This window comes from Orcinus orca, chromosome 17 (genome assembly GCF_937001465.1).
Source record: "Orcinus orca chromosome 17, mOrcOrc1.1, whole genome shotgun sequence".
In the NCBI taxonomy this organism is placed as follows: domain Eukaryota; kingdom Metazoa; phylum Chordata; class Mammalia; order Artiodactyla; family Delphinidae; genus Orcinus; species Orcinus orca.
The window spans coordinates 48,795,460-48,808,646 of NC_064575.1; the positions used below are offsets into that span (position 1 = coordinate 48,795,460).

At 46.7% G+C, this 13,187-nt stretch overlaps 1 long non-coding RNA gene across 1 annotated transcript in view; it reads right to left on the reverse strand.

Moving 5' to 3' along the window:
- Positions 1-8,123: 8,123 nt before the first annotated feature.
- The window catches only part of LOC117203497 (uncharacterized), a 255,765-nt gene continuing 250,701 nt past the window's right edge, over positions 8,124-13,187 (reverse strand). The window contains exons 5-6 of the long non-coding RNA XR_007472500.1: positions 10,181-10,294; positions 8,124-8,258 (exon numbers count right to left, since the gene is read on the reverse strand). This is a non-coding gene — a long non-coding RNA (uncharacterized LOC117203497). The remainder of the gene's footprint in view (positions 8,259-10,180; positions 10,295-13,187) is intronic.

A 13,187-nucleotide genomic window follows, 5' to 3' on the forward strand; every position in this document is an offset into this window, starting at 1 on the left:
GCATGATACTCTCTCTTACTCACCCTCTGGTTTGACATAGCTGCAGGATTTGTATCTAGAAACCAACTGGGTTGAGGAGAGGCTAGATAGAACAGACTGGAGATGTGGCTTTAAAAAGGAAAACTTTCCTGGAGCTATAATTCTGTGCAATAGAACATATAGCATCAGCTGCCACATACAGCCAGGAAGGTCAGCAGATCACCCAAGACTGGCCCCCAGAGGACATCCCTACCCAGGCAGATGTATGAACTTGCCTCAAGCATGGCCAAGAGCCAGCTCTTGGTCACGTGCCAACATTTTCTGCCTTTGTGTATATTCACCTCAGTGTGCTCATCTGTAACTTAGGACTAACAGCATTTACTTCATAGGGTTGTCCTGAGGATTCTATGAGGGAACCACTACCAACTGCTTACAATAGTGTCTGGCATGGCCTCAATTGGCAATAAACGTTAGCTCTTCTTAATGTGATTATCACCAAATCAATTACTCTTACAAATAGAGTTGGGAGACGCCACACTCATTTTCTTTCTTGTTTCAAGATCCTGGAATTTCTGTTTGTTCATTTGTATGTTTGGTTTTGTTTCCATTTATTTATTTGGCATCCTGGTGGGAATTATTTCTTAGCAGGTTATCTGTTGGAAGGTTCTAGCCCTCTTTCCCTTAGCCTCAACCTGAACTCACAGGTGAATGGTATAGCTTCCCTATCTTTGAAAGTTTCTTAAGAACCATATCACTCTCAGGCTGGAAGTTCTCTGAAGTCTCAGCTTCCAGCAACCCCCAGTCAGATAGTCCCAGGAATACAAGAGAACACCATTTGCAATCACAGAACACACTTAAATGGGAATGAACTTGATTCTTTCTGTTGTTCAAAAAAAAAGGGGGTAAGAACAAGGAAATCAAACGCAGGTCCAGGGCCTACCTGGTGGCGCAGTGGTTGAGAGCCCACCTGCCGATGCAGGGGACGCGGGTTCATGCCCCGGTCCGGGAGGATCCCACATGCCGCGGAGCGGCTGCGCCCGTGAGCCATGGCCGCAGAGCCTGCGCGTCCGGAGCCTGTGCTCCGCAACGGGAGAGCCCACAACAGTGAGAGGCCCGCGTAACGCTAAAAAAAAACCAAAACACAACTTAGGTCCAGTGGAATTGTCCTCAGAGTAATAAAGGCCTTTACCATGAGCTTTCTAAGCAACTTTTAGGTGTTGCTGGGCCACAGAAAGACTCTTTAAAAATGGTTTGGTTTATACATGGAAAGAAGCCCTCAGGTGAAACTGCCCTACACGAGAGGCCTAGCTGTAAGAACCATTAGCTGTAAAAGAGAGGTTAATTATGAGGAAAACTCCCTGGCCTACGCTGAGGGGTTTTAGTGACTCACAGTGAGGGGGCCACGTTTGGTGACCACAGCCCTCTCCCCGGCAAGGGCTTAATGGGGAGTCTGCTACCATGTGCCACATTTGGGCTTGTGTAGGGACCAGGAAGCCTGATCTTGTTTGGCTTCATTAGCTAAGGGGACTGTTGCCCCCAGGGATCATTAACTAGTAGCAGCGGGGAAGGGGGCAGGAGCAAGACAAGCTGATGAGAGGCAGCAAAGTTACTCATTTTCTAAAATTAGGATCTTGGTGAAACTCCAAACAGACTTTGCCTGGGGCTGGCTCCCTGACCCCTCAGATCAGTAAGTTGGTGGAGACAGCTTTTTCCAGGTTTTCCTCCCCACTCTCCTCCATGTCCTATGCTTCAGCTGTGGCTGAAAACACCCTCAGGTGGGGAGCGCTTATTTCCAAGAAACTGCGTGAGATATTTTCTTTCAGAAGCCCTTGAAAAACTAAATGTTGTGTTTTGTCAGGAACATTTTCTTTTGAGCCAGGAACCCAGTTCCCACCCCACCCAACCCCCTCCAACATTCTGAGGACAAATAGGAAGCCAGGACAGGCAAAATTTAGGAGCTCACCTCCAAAAGGAATATTTTAACAAAACGTATACACACTTCAGATTCCACTGCCATCACTGAGCACCTACTCTATGCCAGACCCTGTGCAAAGTACTTTTCCTGGCCTTTCTCCACCATGCCCGCAGCACACGGACCCCCGAGCACACGTGGACGGTCACCAGTTCTGCAGATGACACACTGAGAGTCAGGCTCGCAGACGCAAAAGGCCACCTGATGAGCGCAGAGCTGGCGTCTTTACCCAAGTCCTTTGACTGAGGTTGGTCCTGTGCCACCCCTTGGCCCTGTCTCAACAGAATAACCCAGACAGTGACTTTCAATGTAAGTTAAAACCCTTGCCATTAGCATTCAGAAGTACATAGCTTAAGGGAAGGAATGTGAAAATGTCTCCCTCTGAGGGTGACACCCTCTGATCTCACCCACCCTACCTACGCTTCTGGACCTTTTTTCTTTTGCTTAATATTTCCAACTTTTGAGTACAAGAGTAGGCAGACAAACCTTGTGACAAATACCTGGCCAATCTGGAGTGGTTGCATGTGTCGATGCTCCATGTATATTACCGTATGTTTTCACCATTGCTATGGATAAGTATTATTTTCTACTAACACTTCCAAATCAAATTACCTGTTAAGAATGTCTTCTTGGGCTTCCCTGGTGGCGCAGTGGTTAAGAGTCCGCCTCCCGATGCAGGGGACACGGGTTTGTGCCCCGGTCCGGGGGGATCCCACATGCCGCTGAGCGGCTGCGCCCGTGAGCCATGGCCGCTGAGCCTGCGCGTCCGTCCGGAGCCTGTGCTCCGCAGCGGGAGAGGCCACAACAGTGAGAGGCCCGCGTACCGCAAAAAGAATGTCTTCTTGGCGGGCTTCCCTGGTGGCGCAGTGGTTGAGCGTCCGCCTGTCGATGCAGGGGACACGGATTTGTGCCCCGGTCCGTGAAGATCCCACATGCCGCGGAGCGGCTGGGCCCGTGAGCCATGGCCGCCGAGCATGCGCGTCCGCAGCCTGTGCTCCGCAACGGGAGAGGCCGCAACAGTGAGAGGCCCGCCTACCCAAAAAAAAAAAAAAAGACTTCTTCACTGTGCTAGCACTGGATGAAATTCTACCATTCTGCACTTCTACACTTCATGTCCATTTTACAATTAAAATAATGATAAAACTTCCTCCTGAAGGATGGTGTCGTTACAGGTTAATATGAATGAATGCATTCTACCGTCACTCTAGTTTCTTATCAGCATTCAGCCGAAGCATTTTTAATTTTCAGATATTTTCGATTTAGCAGTGTTTCTGAGGCATTTCCACTTGGGTGCAGCCAAGGCAGTGAGCAAATGAGGGGCTGACACTGTTGCGGAAGTGAGCAGAACACCGTGAATGCAGGGTTTGTGGCACCAGCTCTCCTGAGTTTGAGCTCCAGCTGCTGTTGATATGGAGCAAGTTCCTTCCTCACCTGCATCTTATATTCTCCTCCATAAAAATGAGATTGAAATTGCCTCTACCTCATAGAGTTGCTGTCAAGCATTAATTTACGTGAAGTGCTTTTTAAAATGCCTGGAACATAGTAGCTCTGTGTATGTGATTGCTGTTATTATCATGATTGTCATTATTCCACAAGAACCACAGGTAGGAGGAGCTCAGCCCTTTGGGAGGCAGCCATCATGAGGCCAGGAATCAGGAGTGTGTGCGTTCGTTTCCAGAACTGAAGTGCTTGGAGCACAAAAGCATTTAGTGATATATTTGCCTCTCCTCCCCTAATTCACTGATCAGACTGTGCCCTGTGATGTGCACACTTTTGAGACTATTCGGTTCTAGTAAATAAAGAAGCTTGTAGTTTACAAACATAGGCAAACTATCTTAAGATGTTTAAATATAAATAAGCTATTAAGCAAAAAGTGTGATAGTCATTGGCAGAATTCATGGGACGTGTTAAGTATAAGATAAGTAGTCAACACGTAGAACATGTGCATGTTAAACACAGGTAACGAAGGATGGAGGAACCAAGAAATACCTAATCTGTATGATGCACCTCAGTGCTAAATATTCATAGTATACTAAGTACACATGAGATTAAATATCAGGACTTATTAAATATATATGAGCCTTTAATATTCATGATCTCCTTATCTGGAAAGATACTGGTTGTATGCTTCAGGTCACGTGTCCTCTGCCCAAGAAACTCAAATAGAACTCATTAACTGTTCATCAGGCTAATTGGCGAGCAACAGCTTAGGCCAGGCACGTCACAACTCTCCAGGAGGACAAGTATGTGACATTGGCCCAGGGTACCCAGCATCTGTGGGCCCTTGTGTCAGGGATCCCCAACACTACCCTCAGATCTGATGATTTTCTAGGACTCATAGAACTCAGAAAAGCAATTCAACTCTTGGTTACACTTATTACAGCAAAAGGATACAGACAGGGCTTCCCTGGTGGCGCAGTGGTTGAGAGTCCGCCTGCCGATGCAGGGGACGCGGGTTCGTGCCCCGGTCCGGGAAGATACCACATGCCGCGGAGCGGCTGCGCCCGTGAGCCATGGCCGCTGAGCCTGCGCGCCTGGAGCCTGTGCTCTGCAACGGGAGAGGCCACAACAGTGAGAGGCCCGCGTACCGCAAAAAACAAAAAAAAAAAAAATGTGGAGGAACAATAATACAATCTATACAAGTGGGAGAAAGAGGAGAAGAAAGATAAGAAGGCAGACGCATGAGCATATCGGTATGGCTATGATCTCATTCACTGCCTCCAGACAGTGCTGACCGCAGTTTGCCTCCAGCTTGTGTTTATTGAATGCTCATTGCAGATCAGGTGCCATGCTAAACACTCTAGCTGAATCACTATTTACCCCTTCCCCATTTTGTAGATGAGTAAATGAGGGCACAAAGGAACGTGTGTGAGGTCACCCACTGTCAGTGGTGGAGCCAGAATTCAAATGAGGTGACAGAGTTTACACTCAACCACTCTACTAGGCTGCTTGACTTCTGAAACTGGTTTGTCTTGGTCTCAGGGCCTAGCACAGAGCAGACAGAACTTTTTCATTTGCAAGTAACAGAAACCCAAGGCAAAATGTGAAAAGGGATATATATTCACTCACAAGCCTGAAAATTTTAGGGAATAGGACTGAAACAGCTGGATCCGTGGGCTCAACCAGGCAGGGAGGATTTGCCTGCCCATCTATCATCTCTCAGTTCTGTTTCTTCACTACTTCACTACTGTCAACTCTAAGCTGACATTCCTATAGCTTGGCAGTCAACTCTATGAGAGATTCTACTTCCCAAGGGTTCCAGCCACAGACCAATGAGTTAGACTGACTCCGATTTGCCCAGCTAATCCAGTCACTGATGAGGGGCAGTGGCCAGGCCTGGGTGATATATGCACCCTTGCTGCTGGCTGTAGAGTCAGTCCTATTTGAACCACACAGATTGAAAATAAATGAGAACATTTTCCTAAAGGAAAATGGGGTTGTTGCCAAGAGAAGAGGGAACATCTCTGAGCAGGCAAAAACAGCTCATATTTTCATGAGTTCACAGTAAATGCATGGATATCGGATAGATGGATGGATGGATGGGTGAGTGGGTGGATGGATGGATGGGTGGGTGGATGGATGAATGTGTGAATGAATGCAAAAATGTAATGCCCAGGGCAAGGGTCCGAATGATGAGAAATTTACAAGAAAAATACTTTCTTACATATCTGAACTGTGAGAGCACTCAAGGTTAGCAATTCCTTTGGTTCTCTTCCACAAAAAGAGACCAGGAGATTTGAGGGAAGTGGTTGGGAGAAGACTACTGAAAAATAGGTACTTGAAACAAAGAATGAGAACATGGGGAACAATTTCTCTAATGGAGAACATTACAGTTTTAATAGGAAATCTGCCTCAAACAGTGTGGGTTTCTGGTTGCTTTTGTTGGCATATCTCTCCTTCTTGGTGTAGTAAGAAGACTGTAATTGTCATGGGCAATTACAGCCCAGTGCACAAAGTGGTATGTCCCATCTGGAGAGACCGGTCACCTCAACCGGCACAAGCCATCAGAGTCCTCAGGAAATAGGAGCTTGTTCCACAGGGATGCTTAGTCTCTTTAACTTCCAAACTCAGGCCGTTCCTGTAGGTGGATCCCTAGTTTTCAGCCACATTTGTGTGCCTGTGAAGCTGCCATTTGGGAAGTTGATTCTCAGAATGGGATTTGGCTGAGCAAATAGAGCCCCAGTTGGGAGAGTACATCTACCCTGCAGAGAAGGTTATGCAAAAGGACAGGACGATAGATTCCAGCAGCAGATTCAGGAAGAGGAAAAGAGCCACGCACGCCCTCGCATGCATAAGCACCAGGACTGCTTTCGTGCACAGCACGAGACCAGGGAGACCTCAGCATATTTCAGTCCCAAATCCTTGTGTTATTTCATTTTTCACTATGTGCTCCATTTCAGGGAAAACGTAACGTGCATCTTTCTAATTTGCCTGCCCTTCAATTTTGCCCTTAAGATTTATTAACCCATTATTTTTGATGTATTAACTCATATAGCTGCTCTTGTGTGACATCCTGTCTTCTAGGGCTAAATAGACATTCATATCTGTTGTGTTTAAATCGCGGACTTGGGGGGAGTTTTATGCCTCCAAGAAATTGAAGTTTCTTTTTCAATCTACAAGTTTCTAAGTGTCATGGGCATCTGGGCTGCCAGGTTAGAGAGCTTAAGTCCAAGGTGCCTTTTGAGGTGTGATGTTGCCTGCTTTTAGCTCTGATAGGGGACTGAGCTGGACTGCCATCTGGGACCTAACATCCTGACCTTTTTCCTCCAGTGTCAGGCCGTGGATGCCAATCTCAAGTGAATTAGAGTTGAATGTAAGAAGATGTTTTGATTAGAGAATGTAATCGCCAACCTAGAGTTATACCAAAACTGAAATCTGAAGGAAGAGAGAACAAAGTGGGGTCCCTTTTACAAACTGGGCTAAATGAGGCACGAAAGCTGGTTTTACTCACTGCACCTCGGTCAGGCAGAGGAACGGAAGTCCTGCAGGAGTCCCAGAGTCACTGTCACAGAATTAAGCCCTATAGACCCTGCTCGAGCCCCAGCCTGGCCAGGCTCTCTGCCTCCGCTGGGGAGGGTTCTTTTTCAAGCTGTCGACTAAGAAAACCTAAGCTGAGACGGACACAGCATAAACTTTATTCAGTGGCCAAAGAATGGAGAAGCAGGAACTAAGTTCACAGATCAATTAAATCTCACCTGGCCAGAGGGATTTAATTTTAAAGAGTAAAGGCAAAGGGAGGAGGAGTGAAGCTAGTGATAAGGAGGCATATGCATTAGTCTACCTGGGGGAGGGGCAGGGCTTTTCCAGGATGTGAGATGCCACCCCCTTTTTATTCTTTTTTGGTCCTTAATATGCTGTCATGGTCACCAATAGGTGTGCCATTTATTATGCTCCCGTAGTAACATCAGCTTATAATGAGACTCAGGCTCTGTTGGAGGTCGGATTCATCACCACCTTGGTCCCAGCTGGTTCCATGTGGGTGTTTGTTTGTAGCTTCCCTTCTTATCTCTGGACGCTTTAACTTAAAGATTTACATTAACTCTGCTACAGATGGGGGTTGACGGGTTTTGAGCAAAGACCTGGAGCAGCTCTGGCAACATCACCTCCTTAAGAACCAGAGGAAATGAAGACTCTTAATTTCATCTGAGAGGAACCTGAGCCCAGCGAGGCTGAGGCATTTGGCCAGTGGGGGTGAGAAGCCCAGAGGAGCTCAGGCCTCCCCATACAGCACGCTTCCCTGCCTGAACAAAACACAATTATGGAAAAGCAACAGCTTCCCTGAAGTATTCATGCTGTTCGTAAATGCATTAAGTTTCCACCCTGGCCATCCATTAGAATCAATGGGAAAAGCTAAAAAGAAACAGAACAGAAAACTGAACATCTGGGCCCACCCAGACCAATTAAATCGGGCTCTCAGGGGGTGACAGGGCCCTGGACATCAGTGTTTTGTTTTGTTTTGTTTTGTTTTATTTAAGGGTGATTTATTTTACTTAAGGGTGGCAGTGGGAATAGTCATAGATTTCTAATACAAACCAAATACAAACATCAAACAACCATAAGAATAATGAAAATCTACAGTGTTTTGTTGTTTTTTTTTAATTTCCCTGGGCGGCGATTTTAATGCGTGGACAACTTGAGAACCAAAGTACTTATCTGGGCTGGGATGGACCTACCTGAGTGTTGTCAGCCAAACTGAGCCAAGAGAACATGCTGCTGACGGCGCGGGGAGGGTGTCTAGTGATGTATCACACAGGTGGAGAGAAAGGATGCTGCCCGATGCTGTGGAATGACTCCGACAAGCTTGCCCCTGGGGGAATGAGAGGAGAGGACACAGGGACAAGTTATCTGAAAAGTGTCTTCTGCCCTGAGAGACAGTTTTGTCCTCCTGACCTCTGGCAGCCTGGATTCCTTGCACAGATAATTCCAAGCCTGCCCTTTCCCAGCACTGGTGGAGGTCTTCTGCAAGATTTTCTGCCTTGTCTTATTTTATTACCAATCTATCGCCACTCGTTCCTGTTTTGAACAGATGTAATTAATGGCAACAAGGGCTTTCCAGTCTACAAAATCAATACGGAAATGGCTGAAATAGCGTCTTGATGACAGAAGGAAGGCACAGCTCCTTATACATAATTCACCATGCAAACAGGCTGCTACAACCATAACTGCTCCTTTACACATGCAAATCTGGGAGGTGATTTGATTTATGATCTTAATTGGGCCTCTTTAGGAAAGGTCACATCTGAACTTGGTTTCAGGAAAGTCTACCCCCATTCACCTTCATACCTAAGGTCGAACTCATATTTTTAAGTGAATGCTGGACTGTATTTCTGTTCTCCTCCCCAAGCGCACGCCCCCCACTACAATTTCGTTTGAATTCATATCTCATAGTCCAGGCATGAATACTGACAACTCACCTGACTGTTTAAAATAAATTTTTTAAAAGGAGACAATTTCTCACACGCTGCAACAGAGAACCCACTTTCCCAGACTTGATGATTTCAATGCATAACTTAGTCTTAGACAGGATGGAGCCGGTAGCTCCGAGAGGTGAGAAGTCGGGTGGCACGGCAGACTGATTAGGGGCTAAGGCCTTGCTAAGACCTTTGGATTGGAGGGCTGGAGGCGGGAAGTGACGTGTGATTTGAATTAATTCTTCATCTTTTTGTTTTATCATTGCTTTTTAAAATTAGGATTCAAATTCTACTCAAGAAGCTCTTTAAAAAGGGAGGAAATTGCCAGGTCCAAAAGAACCAGGGGTCACCCTTCAGGAGGCTGGTCAGTTACAGAGGGCAGTCAGGAGGTACCATCTCACTGACCACTATTCTCCTCTACAGATGGAGCCGTCCACCTTCCACCAAGCATCTTGCCGCAGACGGAGAAGTTCTGAGTAAAGTCAACATTTCACTCATATCATTCTTTTATCCATAAATGACTAAATGATATCATTTTTTTTCTTTATTATGTAACTCGATAGACTTTAGGAATTGTGCACCCAGGTGAATCTAAGCTGCCCTTGGCCGCCCTGGCTTCAGCCTATGCCCTGCAATTCTTTGTCATTGAAAGGTCCTGGCTGACCTTGGTCAGGTCACCCCGTTTGTTGGACTCACTTTCCTCTCTGGTGCCTGAGCCCCACAGGATGAGCGCTGGGACATTTCCACTTTGTCCTCTTCTAATTCTGGGTCTCCACCTTTAATCTACATTTCCGTTTAAGTGACGGATCTGTGAATGATCCAGAAGGAGGTTCTAAAGAGTGGTTCTAACCATCTCCTTGCTTTATTATCCAGAAGTGGCATCACATCAGTTGCTTCCCGAGGTAGAATGCTTAATGCAACCACTAAGGATTTGCCTTCTCGCCTATTTCCTCAGCTGAGGTCTGCACCCTGCCTTCCTTGGGCGCCTCCCATCATAATTACCTTCCACTCCCCACATTCAACTGCAGCAATAGTTCATTCGCTTAATAAACATCCATGGACATGTCTACATACCTGGCATGGCAAGGCCCCTATTTCTGACCTTCAGAGAAGGAAAGATAGTGACCAAAGGCTAGATATCAAGACAGAAAATTCAGAAGAAAAGGAGGTCACACTGTATATTTTCCCCAGGGAAGCAAACAGGAGAAGCTGGGAAAGAAGAAGGAGAAACTCACAGAAATAGCCTCAGGACAGCTTTACCTGAGAAGGTTCCAGAAGCGATATCTGGCTTTGCTCTGACTCAGCTTTGGTTTCTTACCTCTGGTAAAACTGGGAAGCTTGTGAAACCAGATTTCAAAGCATCACTCGCTCTTCACTTCCAGAAACCAGCCTCTGGTCTCCACATATAGACACATCTTTGGCAAGGATCTGCCTTTCAGGGGATGGGAAAGAGATGAGATATTAGAGCCTGTTCTGAAGGGAAGAAAGAGTGACAGCTAGTGAAATAATGATCAACCATAATACATAATATTGGACCCTAAACGTGTAACCCCGCATCTGGAGCACAAAATGATGCATTCCCACACAGACTGCATCTTTACAAATATTTAAGCTGGAAAGGGAGGAAGAAAAAAAATCCTCGTTTTTATATCTGCAGGAAATATCTGAGTTTTGGCCTGGGTGATGCTGGGGCCTTCCAGGGTGAGAAATGATGCCTTGAACAATTATAGTTCCAGCTGCTGCCCTTTGAGCAAGCAGACTGTTTCCTGTCCATCCTGAAGTTATGGTCACTGATGTGTTGCTGTCTACTCTGTTCATGTCTACACGAATTTCCCCAGCCTAAGAAAAGGGGGCTTGCGGCTGGACACTGCTCACTAGTTCTTTGGGGCACATTGTTTATACTGTGTTCATGCGATCTAATAAAGTGGGGACCACGCCATTGGCATCGACTCACTGGGGAGCTTGTTAAAATGCAGCCTTAGCCCTCACCCAGAACCTCTAAATTTGAGTCTGTGTCTGAAGTTATCTGTTTGTTTGTACACTTACTTGTTTGTCTGTTTTGTTCACCGCTCTATCTTCAGCTCCCAGAAAAGCTTTAGGAACAAAGTAGATGCTTAATAAGTATGTGTTGAATAAATGAATGAAACAGCTTATTGCAGGCCCTTGGCAATGGTGGTTGGTTCAGGAAACATGACCAACATGACCCAAGCCATTCCGTTCAAGACTGGATTCAAGTTCTAGGACTTGGGAATGAGAAGTTCTTTTACTGCTGGGACCAACACAAGAACTGTGGTTTCGCCCAAGACTAAAGTTAACAAAGAGGAAGGTGTAGCCAAGAGATTGAAGGAGGGAGACCAGGACCCGATGCCACTGAGCCTCTGGATCCAGCTGTCATCTTGTCCGCGATGAGAGACAGTAAGTTGCTCTCTGCTGAGGCCATGCTGGCGTGGGCTCTATCACTCATGGCTGAAAGAGACCTGCCTGACACTAGCCCTGAGGTCCAGGCTTCACTGGTGTTTCACCAGCAGGATCACATGCTCGGTCTAGACTGCAGCTTTTAAGAGCAGAGATTGTGTCTTTTATTCTTTCTATATCTCTCCTGCTCCTCCTTTCTGCTCTTGGGACTTGAATTCCGGGTGGGACTATCTTTGCATCACTAAAATTGTTATGATTATCATGAGATTTTTTTTTTTTTTTTTGCGGTACGCGGGCCTCTCACTGTTGTGGCCTCTCCTGCTGCGGAGCACAGGCTCCGGACGCGCAGGCTCAGCGGCCATGGCTCACGGGCCCAGCCGCTCCGCGGCACGTGGGATCTTCCCGGACCGGGGCACGAACCCGCGTCCCCTGCATCGGACGCGTCCCACCGCGTCCCCTGCATCCCCTGCAGCGGACTCTCAACCACTGCGCCACCAGGGAAGCCCATCGTGAGATATTTTTGAAAATGACTTAAGAACTTACAAATCCTTCTGTGGCTATTATCTCAACAACCCATAAGTCTGGAAGATTGTGGAAGTACAATCCTCCTCCAGTTCATAGATGGGGAAACTGACCCTGGAGGAGACGGAGGCACCAGCCCTGGCATCAAATGGCTAATAACAAGGCAGGGGCCAACCAGGACTCTAACCCAGGGTCTCCGATCACAAAGCCTTCTTTTTCCTCATCGTCTTTATGCTTCCTTCTCATGAAAAAAACAATACACCTAAAGTTCAGTGAGTTTTCCCTAGTGGATCCAAGAACCCCAGCCATAAAGGACACTTCAGGTTCCCCGGCCTGTCAGAATGTTGCCAAACCCCACTACTGGACTTTGTTCACTGAGCACATCTCCAGCAGGATGAAGTGCAGACGCGGGGTACTCACTGGGGCTTCAAGATACCTTATGATGGGACATCAATTGAGTTCACGTCTACAGAGTCTTCCCGGTCGATTTCCTGGTACACGCCGCGTGGGTCAAGACTACAAGATCACGATGATTGTGTTACTGACCAGGGTTCTTGGCATCCTTCATCAATAGAAATTGATCAGAGGCCAGACAAGAAATTTAGGCAAGGCTTTATTGCGGCCCCTGCTGCAGCAGTGGGGAACAAGAAGAAACAACATGTTCCCTGGCTTGCTTGTTCCCCGAATGGGGGCAAGCTGGCTCCTTATATGGGGTGAGGGTAGGGGTGTGTCCAGGGCTCGGGCTGGAGTAGTTTGCTCACCCCTTTGGTGGTGACGTGTGCAGGGGACATGGGCAGTATCCTGCTTTTGCTCCCGACACCCTGATTTTGCTCCCGGCTCTTCAGAAGTGGCAGTTGGGCTTTTTGGTCTTTTTGTATCTGTTTGTCCATAATTTGCCCCAACTGTACAGACCCGAAGTTATTTTTAGTCCCTTATATACGTCCTTCATATTTTGTTACTCGAGGAGACTTTTGGGCAGGTGCAAGCATTGCAGCAAAGGGTCCCAGGTCCCAGGTCCCAGGTCCCAGCCTGTCCCAATTGCGCTCTCAGTGTGTTTCACTTGAGAATGGCATATTTTGGGACTTGTGCCCAGACAACATCCCAAGGCATAAGAGATGATTCTGCCTTAAGACACCACTCTCCTTCACAAATACCTATGCTCACTATTCAGAAGCTATGCCGACTTAAGCCTAGACACACACACACTTAGCATTTATTTATTAGGCTTTTAAAAACTGTGTCCTTTAGGACATGACTGTGGATACAAACCAGGAATAAGCTACCAATAAAAAAGCAAATATAATTGTGATACTAATTAAAACTGTAGCAGGATATAAAGATCTGCCTAAAACATCACCTTGTTGAGAAGAATCAATTTAAAGACACAA